At 55.6% G+C, this 7,603-nt stretch overlaps 1 pseudogene; it reads right to left on the reverse strand.

Annotated features, from left to right (window-relative positions):
* LOC103263354 overlaps window positions 1–3,939 on the reverse strand; it is a 27,029-nt pseudogene extending 23,090 nt beyond the window's left edge.
* Between the last annotated feature and the right edge of the window lie 3,664 nt (window positions 3,940–7,603).

Here is a 7,603-nt window from a genome sequence, read left to right on the forward strand (position 1 = left end):
GCAGTGCTTCTGACCCCGGGCGACCTGGTAGGAGGAGCGCGGGGCCTGGAGGAGGCCGCGGGGAGCCTGGACCCCAGGCACGGGCAGTTTCCCTGAGTGAGGGCAGCGCGGGCGCCCAGAACCCCAGCCTGGCAGCGGCGCGGGAAGACTTCAGGCGAGCAGCAGGGGTGGGGGGCCTGGGCATGGAAGGGGGTCTGGGCGGGGGCGGGCGCTCGGACTGGGGGGTCGGGCCAGCCGACATGGGTGACTTAGGAGCGAATGAGCTGGGCGCGGTGCTGCTCTGGCTGGAGGCGGGGGTAGGAAAGATGGGTGGAGGGGTCTGTCTGCACCTCCAGGGCTCTAGTTTGCCAGATGCCTGCCCAGGCCCTTGATGTCCTCCTCAACTTACGTTTCTCACATGTCCCGGGGAACTGGTTGGCAAGGCTGAAAACAGTGATCCGTGGCCCTTTAGGTCCTCAACCACTTGGGCGCTGCCCATCTTGGAGGGGCCCAGTGCCACTCAAGGGAACCTCGGAGGGGGAGGCTGAGTCAGGCCCAGCCAACACCTGCAGCTCTGCAGCGAGGCAGCTCTACAGGCTGGCTTCCTGCCCCCTCCAGGAGGCCATGTGTTCGTGACCCTCAGGGACAGGGCCTGGGGCTGCCGTGGAGCCTGTGCCACAAGGGCTCCGCAGTCCTGATGCCCCAGCTCGCGTGGAGGCTGTGAGAGGAGGTGGCTGAGGGCTGACACCCAAGTGCTCAGGCCCAGCTCTCCTCCCAAGCCTCAGGGTCTCCGTGGCAACCCGCCAGCCCCGGCTCACTCACATCCACCTGTTCCTCCATGGCAGCTTCCAGCATCTGCAGGTCAGTGAGGAATGTGCCCAGGAAGGGGACGACGGCCTGTGCCATCGAGGAGGTGGTGGTGGTGAGCTCCTGCCCTCAGGTGCCCCCACAGCCTGTCCCCTAAGGTCTCATCAATTTTAATGTCCTGGAACTCCTCCCCAGGTCTCCCACGTGGAGCAGCTGAGGACCCTCAGCTGCCACCTCCAGTTCTCCTCCTCCCTGCATTAGTGGCCTCCAAGGACAAAAAGCACCCCCTAAGTTTCCTGTGTGCTGGATTTAAAGAAGTCAGAATCCCTATGGTCCTGGGCCCCGCCCTTCCCCAAATCTACTGTAAGTCCAGCTGCTCCAGGCCCTTGCTCTGGTTTCTTCAATGGGGCATTTCAAATGCTGTTGTCACTGGAGGGAAGGCCTGGTGGTGGAGGCCTCTGGCAGGAAGGGAGGAACCCAGTTCTCTGACCCCTGGATCCTTTCCCCTCACAGGTCCCATGTACGCTCACCTTCTCCTGCTTCCTCTGCTCCTCTGGGCTCTCTGGGGGTTCTTTCCCGACTTGGAGGTCTCCACCTGCATGTCAGGGACAAGCATGGTGAGACAGTTCTCCCCTTGCCTAGTTTCACCCCAGTCCTCGGACCTCTGACCTTGGAGACCTGGCCTGAGTCAGCTTGTGCAATGCTCACCTCCTCCCGGGAGCTCTGGCCTTAGACACACTCCAGCTCCAACACTCCTTGGGGCGTCACCTTGGGCAGGCAGCCAGGCTCCCCGAGAGGCCCTCCTCTGGAAAGTGTGAGGGGAGCCACACCCACTTCACAGAACCTCTGAGACCTCAGTTTCAAGCACCATCCCTCTGAGGAAGAGCCAGGCACCTCCCCTCACCAGTTCCTTTCCTCTGGAACCTTAGCTGGACAATGTGAGGCCGGCATCACAGGCTCCTCCTCCCTCCATCTTCCAGATGAGGATCAGAGGTCCAAGAAGGCAGTGGCTTGCCCAGAGCCCAACAGGAGAGGCTGGCCTTCCCACTCCACGGGATTGGCCAGCCTTCTCAGCCCACAAGAGAGACTGGCTTCCTGCCCATACCTGGAGGCCCTGTGTGGGCTGTCTTCACTTTACATCAGGCACCATCAGTGGCCTGGGTCCCATCCTCTGGACGCTTGGGTGTTCATGATCCCAGCCAGGCCCAGCAACCTCAAGAGGGATGAGGAGGTTTGGGAGATGCTCTTGAGCCCCATCTACGTGCTCCAACCTCAGTGGAATCTCTACCCCACAAGCTGGGTTTGAAGCTGCAACAGTGCCCCCTCCCTAATGACCCACCCACAAAGTTCCCTGTCTCTTCCTCTATCAGAAGTGGGCTCCCCAGGTGAGAGGCCACTTTGGCCTGATAAGGCAAGGTCTTCCCAGGTCACTGGGTGGTGACCCTTTCTCACTGACCCAGAACATTCTGAGACATGTCCAGAAGGGACCCACTAGGAGAGGCCATGAGCCCCATATCCTCCCCAAGAGCCTTCTAGAACACGTCACTGCTAACTGGGCACCAGGGAGAGTGGGGAGTCCCAGAAAACACACACATCTGTCCTAAGTGCGCCCACTGGTTCCCAGATCCACGCAGCCCATCAATCCCCCGGCATATGAGCGTCCCCACCATCACCATCCTCGGGGCAGGCTGGGTGGCCCACCCCATGGAGTTGCAGGGTAGACAGAAGCAGTATCAGGGACCTGGCTTCCTGGGGAACTTCTGGACTTGCTCAGGGAATGGAGGGGGTCTACCCCCCACATCTGCCCCACAGTCTGCTGGAAGCTCCATTCCCACAGGATCGCCCACCTGGGAGCCAGGGCCTTGCTGATGCTGAGACTTCTCACACTGACTCAGCTGCCCAGCTGCCATCACCGTTTCCATGACCAGGACCCCCTGCCCAGGACAGACACATCTTTCTTCCAGTCACTCAAGATGTGTCCCATTTTTTCAGGGAAACTCATAATGCAAAAATACACACACACAGCCCAGGACCCTTCCAACCTCACCCCTCTCCTTGAAACGATTGCCCCCATCTCAGCCTCTATTTACCTTGATGAGCAGATCTCTGATCAGCACTTTTTCTTGCCTGCATAGATCTTTAAAGTTTTGGGAACTTTTTGTGAAGAGTGGGATAAAAGGAAGTAGAAATGTGGGAGTAAAGGGGAGGTTTGTACGTTGAAATTCCTTTCATTTGAGAACCCCCAAATACCACACTGGCAGGATACGAGTTTCCACTGGGGAGCCCTGAGTCTAAAGTCTCCTTGAGCCTTGGGAGGGGCAACTTATGCTGGTCACCTGGGCTCACCTCCATATCAACTGAACAGCTGTTTCTACATTTAAGTTTTCAGTCAGGCCAAGAGTTCCATGGTTGCATATAAATACTTCAAAATCTTCAGTTGTTCCCAGTCAACTGTTTCTGTTAGGAAAACAGTCCTGAGTTAGAAATTAAGCTGTAAGGTCCAGGCTTAGAGACCCAGCCTCAGTTTAGAGATTGACCCAGTCTGGAGCTCCACCAGCCCATCCCTGCCCCCAAGGTCTTGGGCTCCCTGCACCTCCCTGGGTCATTGAGGGACATGGGCAGACCCATGGGAGGTCCCTGTTGCACCCTGGTGCTCCTGTGGCCTGCCCACCTAGAAACTTCTCTTCATGTTTTCTTAGCCAATGGAGTGGTGAGCTCTCTAGGGCAGATGGATGGCATGGCCCGAGAAGTTCCTCAGGCTGAGACACTCCTGGGGGAGAGAGAATGGGCTTGAGGGTGAGAACTGGAGCCTGACTGCTCCAGTGTCAGCCCCTCTGCTGACATGTCCCGTCCTGGATGAGGTGAGGCCCAGGGAGCCACAGGAGGTCACACTAGGGATGAGTAAGCCACTCACGGCAGGAGGATGTGGGTTAAGCATAAGGAAGGAGCCCCGACTGGGCCCTGAGGGTCAAGGTCAGTGTGCTCCTGGCAGAGAGGTCCAAGGCACTGTGCAGGGCTCAATCCACAGATGACAATCCTGAGAGCTGAGAGAGCGGTTCCCCTGTCCCCAGAGAAGACCCCGGGCCTCCAGCCACTCACCCTCGCCACCTTGATCCATTGCTCGATTGTCCCGGCCCTATCCTGGGCCTTCATGCTGTGGTCCTCAAGGCAGGTGGTGATCACGCAGTTGGTCACATTGTTTAACTGTGTGATGGTGGCAGGACAGTTGGTGCCAGGTGCTCCTTGCCCTTCTTGTTCTGCTGACTTCAGATGGAGCCCAGGTGTTCAAAGGGTACCACCTTCCTGAACAGCTCCTGGGAGGAGGAGTGTTTCACTTGGATACCGCACACCTCTGTTAAGAGTTGCGGTTGTCCACAAGCCCAGGCAGGTTAGTGATCTGAGCTGAAGTTCAAAAAGCTTTGGAATTAGTTCTAGATTTGTGGGAGTCCCTGGGATAGATCCTTTGCTGACATAGGGCACCAAATGCATGCTGATCCAGAACCCAGCACAGTAGGAGAGAAGACTGTCCCAAACCCAAGTAACATAAGAGGACTGCTGCCCACTCATCCTGAGATAACTAACTTCTCTTCTTCCTCCCAGACTTCTGTCCTTTTTGTACAGATGCACATTCCCTGAGACAGCTGCAACTAGGGCTCTGTCTTGGTCTCTGCCATAGAACCCAGTACACATCCGGTGCTTCGTAAGTGCTGAGACTGGTGAGTCTCCTGGGTAGGTGGGCGGGCAACACATGGACCTGGCAGTGAGCCTCCTTTACCACCACATGGGCCAGGCCCTGCCCTGCTTTTTGTTTGTCCCATCTCATTTGATCAACACAGTCACACTGTGCATCTGGATGGCTTGTGTCCCACTCCTGGTGATCACATGTGGGCACCGAGGGTGTCTGAGAGAAGAACCTCATCCCGGTCACACAGGTGGTAAGATGTGGAGCTAGGATTGGACCCAGGCCACTGGACTCTCATCAGAGAATGGCTGATCTGGGACAACTGATGCCAGAGACCCAGTCCCCTGCAAAACCTCCCCCCACCCACACACACTCAGATTTGGGCTCCTTACTGTGTCCATAAAAGTCAACTTCTCTACCAGCAGCTTAGGGGGTTGGATGTCGTGATGCCAGACAGCTGCTCATTGGGTGGCTCTTTGCAGTCTCAGGGAGAGGAGAGGTGGCCTCTGGAGCTGGCTGTAGCTCCAGGGCTGTCACTGGTGGTGGCCTTTCCTCTGGGGCTGGAGTGTGCCCTGGTGCTGGCTCTAGATAAAATGTCAGACCCAGGGCAGCAGGGACTTCTGGCTCCAGCATTGGGGCTGGTTCGAGGGCCAGCACTGGAAATGTCTATATATCTTGGCACAGATCCGAAGCTAGAATAAAAGAAAGGATTGCCACCATCAGTCACTTTCCCTGGTCTTTCCAACACCAAAACCTCACCGATTTGTAGGGCAATCTAGCCCCACACACCACCCTGGAACTCTTCTGAACTGCAGGCCACCTCACCATCTGCCTATGAGAGGGTCAAGGTCTGGGGCTTCTGCAAGAAGATAAAAATCAAACAGCGCTGTTGATGGGGCCCCAAGCCCCAGCAAAGGAGAGGGGAGGCTGGGCTCAGAGCCAGCCCCAGAGAGAAACATCCCCTGCCCAGTCCCATCCCTGCTCTGCCTGTCCTCCTCCACCCACATCCACCCCTGTTCTAGCACCGGGGGCCCAGTCCTGGACTTGTGATGAGCATCTGCTCACAAACAAGCCTACAGTCTATGCCCTGTGTGCCCTGGGCAGGCTTCACAGGCTTCAGAAGCTTCAGCTGAGCGGGAGCAATGTGCAGAAGATAATGCAGACCCAGTCCAGATGAACTGTCCTGTACGTGGGTCACCTTAAGCTCGAGTGATGGAAAGTGCAGCAGCTGATAGAACAGTGGTGGGTCCAGGTGACAGAAATGGAAGAGATGGTGCTGGGGGTGGCGAGAAAGCAGCAGAATCAGAGGCCTGACCTTTCCTCCCACGCAGGCCTCTCAGAGTACCCTGGTGTGGTTCTGGCTCCTAGCCTGCCACTGCCCATCTGGAGGACAGCCCCGCCAACCCAGCTCTCTGTGCTCTCTGGAAGGGGCAGACCCCTGTGGGCCCAGCTTCCCACTGATTCTCTCAAAGGCCCAGGGCACTCAGGGCTTGGACTGTGGGCATGTTTGTGAGCAGGTGCTCATCCCAAGTCCAGGTCTGGGCCCCCTGGTGCTGGGATGGGGTGGGTGTGGGTGGAGGAGGACAGGCAGAGTGGGCATGGGACTGTGCAGGGGATGTTTCTTTCTGGGGCTGGCTCTGAGCCCAGCCTCCCCCCTCCTTTGTCAGGAGTTTGGGGCCCCATCAATAGCTCTATTTGGTCTTTTCTTCTTGCAGGAGAAGCCTCAGACCCCAGCCCTCTTGTGGGACTCACAAGATGTATGAGATCCAGGGTTTCATCAGTCTCTCCCCAGCCAAAGAACACATAATTTGTCCATTTTTGGGGGGAGATAGAGGCCCTCCCTCTGGACCAAAAGACCACCCATCTTTACTTGGTCCCGGGCTCTGTCATCCTGAGCAGAACCTGGAAGGATGCATCAATTCATACCTAGAGGAGGCCATGAAGTCATCATGGACACATTCTGCATTCTGTGTCTGTAACCTGCTTGTGAGGTCTACTGTGTGTGCCTGACTCCTCATGTAGAATTGAGGCCCAGAAATTGTCATCTGCTTTGTTCATTCAAGTAAGCCAAGTGTCTAGAAAAGTGCCTGCACAAAGTGTGTGATTTATATATGTGTGTTTAATGAATGAACTCCATGCAGACCCCTCTCAGATAACTGCACGGCCCAGAGCTCTTCTTCTGGTATTCAGGGAATCCTGTCCTGTCTGGGTAATGGACAGAGATCAGCTGGGAGGAATCCCAAACTTTCTTTACAAATGGAAAAACTGATTTTCATTATTTGTGCCTTTTCAACTTTGAGGAACTTGAGTCATTCGGCATGAGACAGGGAGCTTCTTCAGTGATGGAGGAGAGAAAACTAATAAATTTGAACAGCACATCCAGCAGCTTTTCCACAGAGCCAGGCACTAAGGATCCAGCTGTCATGTCTTAGTCCCCACAAAATCCCTCTGAGGTACATCTCACAGCCACGTTGCAGAAGAGCAAACTGGGTCTGCAGTGACATCTCCACAACACTGCTAGTAGGTGTCAGCCTTGCCACTGTCCCTTGGAGGGGACAGATGCTCACCTGCTGAGCAGCTGCTCCAGGACTATAGGGGGGGTGGCAAAGTCTAGGTAGGAGGCCAGGAAGGTAGTGAAGGAGAAGGTAGTTTCACTCTGGGACTCTGGAACCAGGGACTCCGCCTGCTACTCCCCTGTGCCTGGCTGTGGGATCCACATCTTATGGAGCTCCTCTAGATTTGGGATAGATTCACTTTTAGTCTAGGGAAACAAGGAGGGACTCACAGTCAGTGACAGAACCACGAACCTCCAGAGGATGCAGGTGTGTAGCTCAGACCAGGAAACCATTCAGAGTCATGTTCATTTGAAGACATGCTGTCCATGGTAGAAAACGCTTTGACTTTCAAGGTAAAATTCGATGTGGGGCCAGAGATTGATTAAACCATTCATAGGTTCAAGGCATCTTCATGGTATTTGATCACCTGTGAGGCAACAGCTCCTGCCTGTATTAATGTTCTCTATGAAGAACATCATCCCAGAGAGTCCCCCAAAATATTCTCATTGTAGAGACAAGAAAAAACAGGCCTTGGGATGTGAAATGGCTGCTAACCAGCCCGTGGGTTGCCAACAAGCGA

This window comes from Carlito syrichta, unplaced genomic scaffold (assembly GCF_000164805.1).
Source record: "Carlito syrichta isolate Samal-C Ts95f unplaced genomic scaffold, Tarsius_syrichta-2.0.1 Scaffold304950, whole genome shotgun sequence".
Taxonomy (NCBI): Eukaryota; Metazoa; Chordata; class Mammalia; order Primates; family Tarsiidae; genus Carlito; species Carlito syrichta.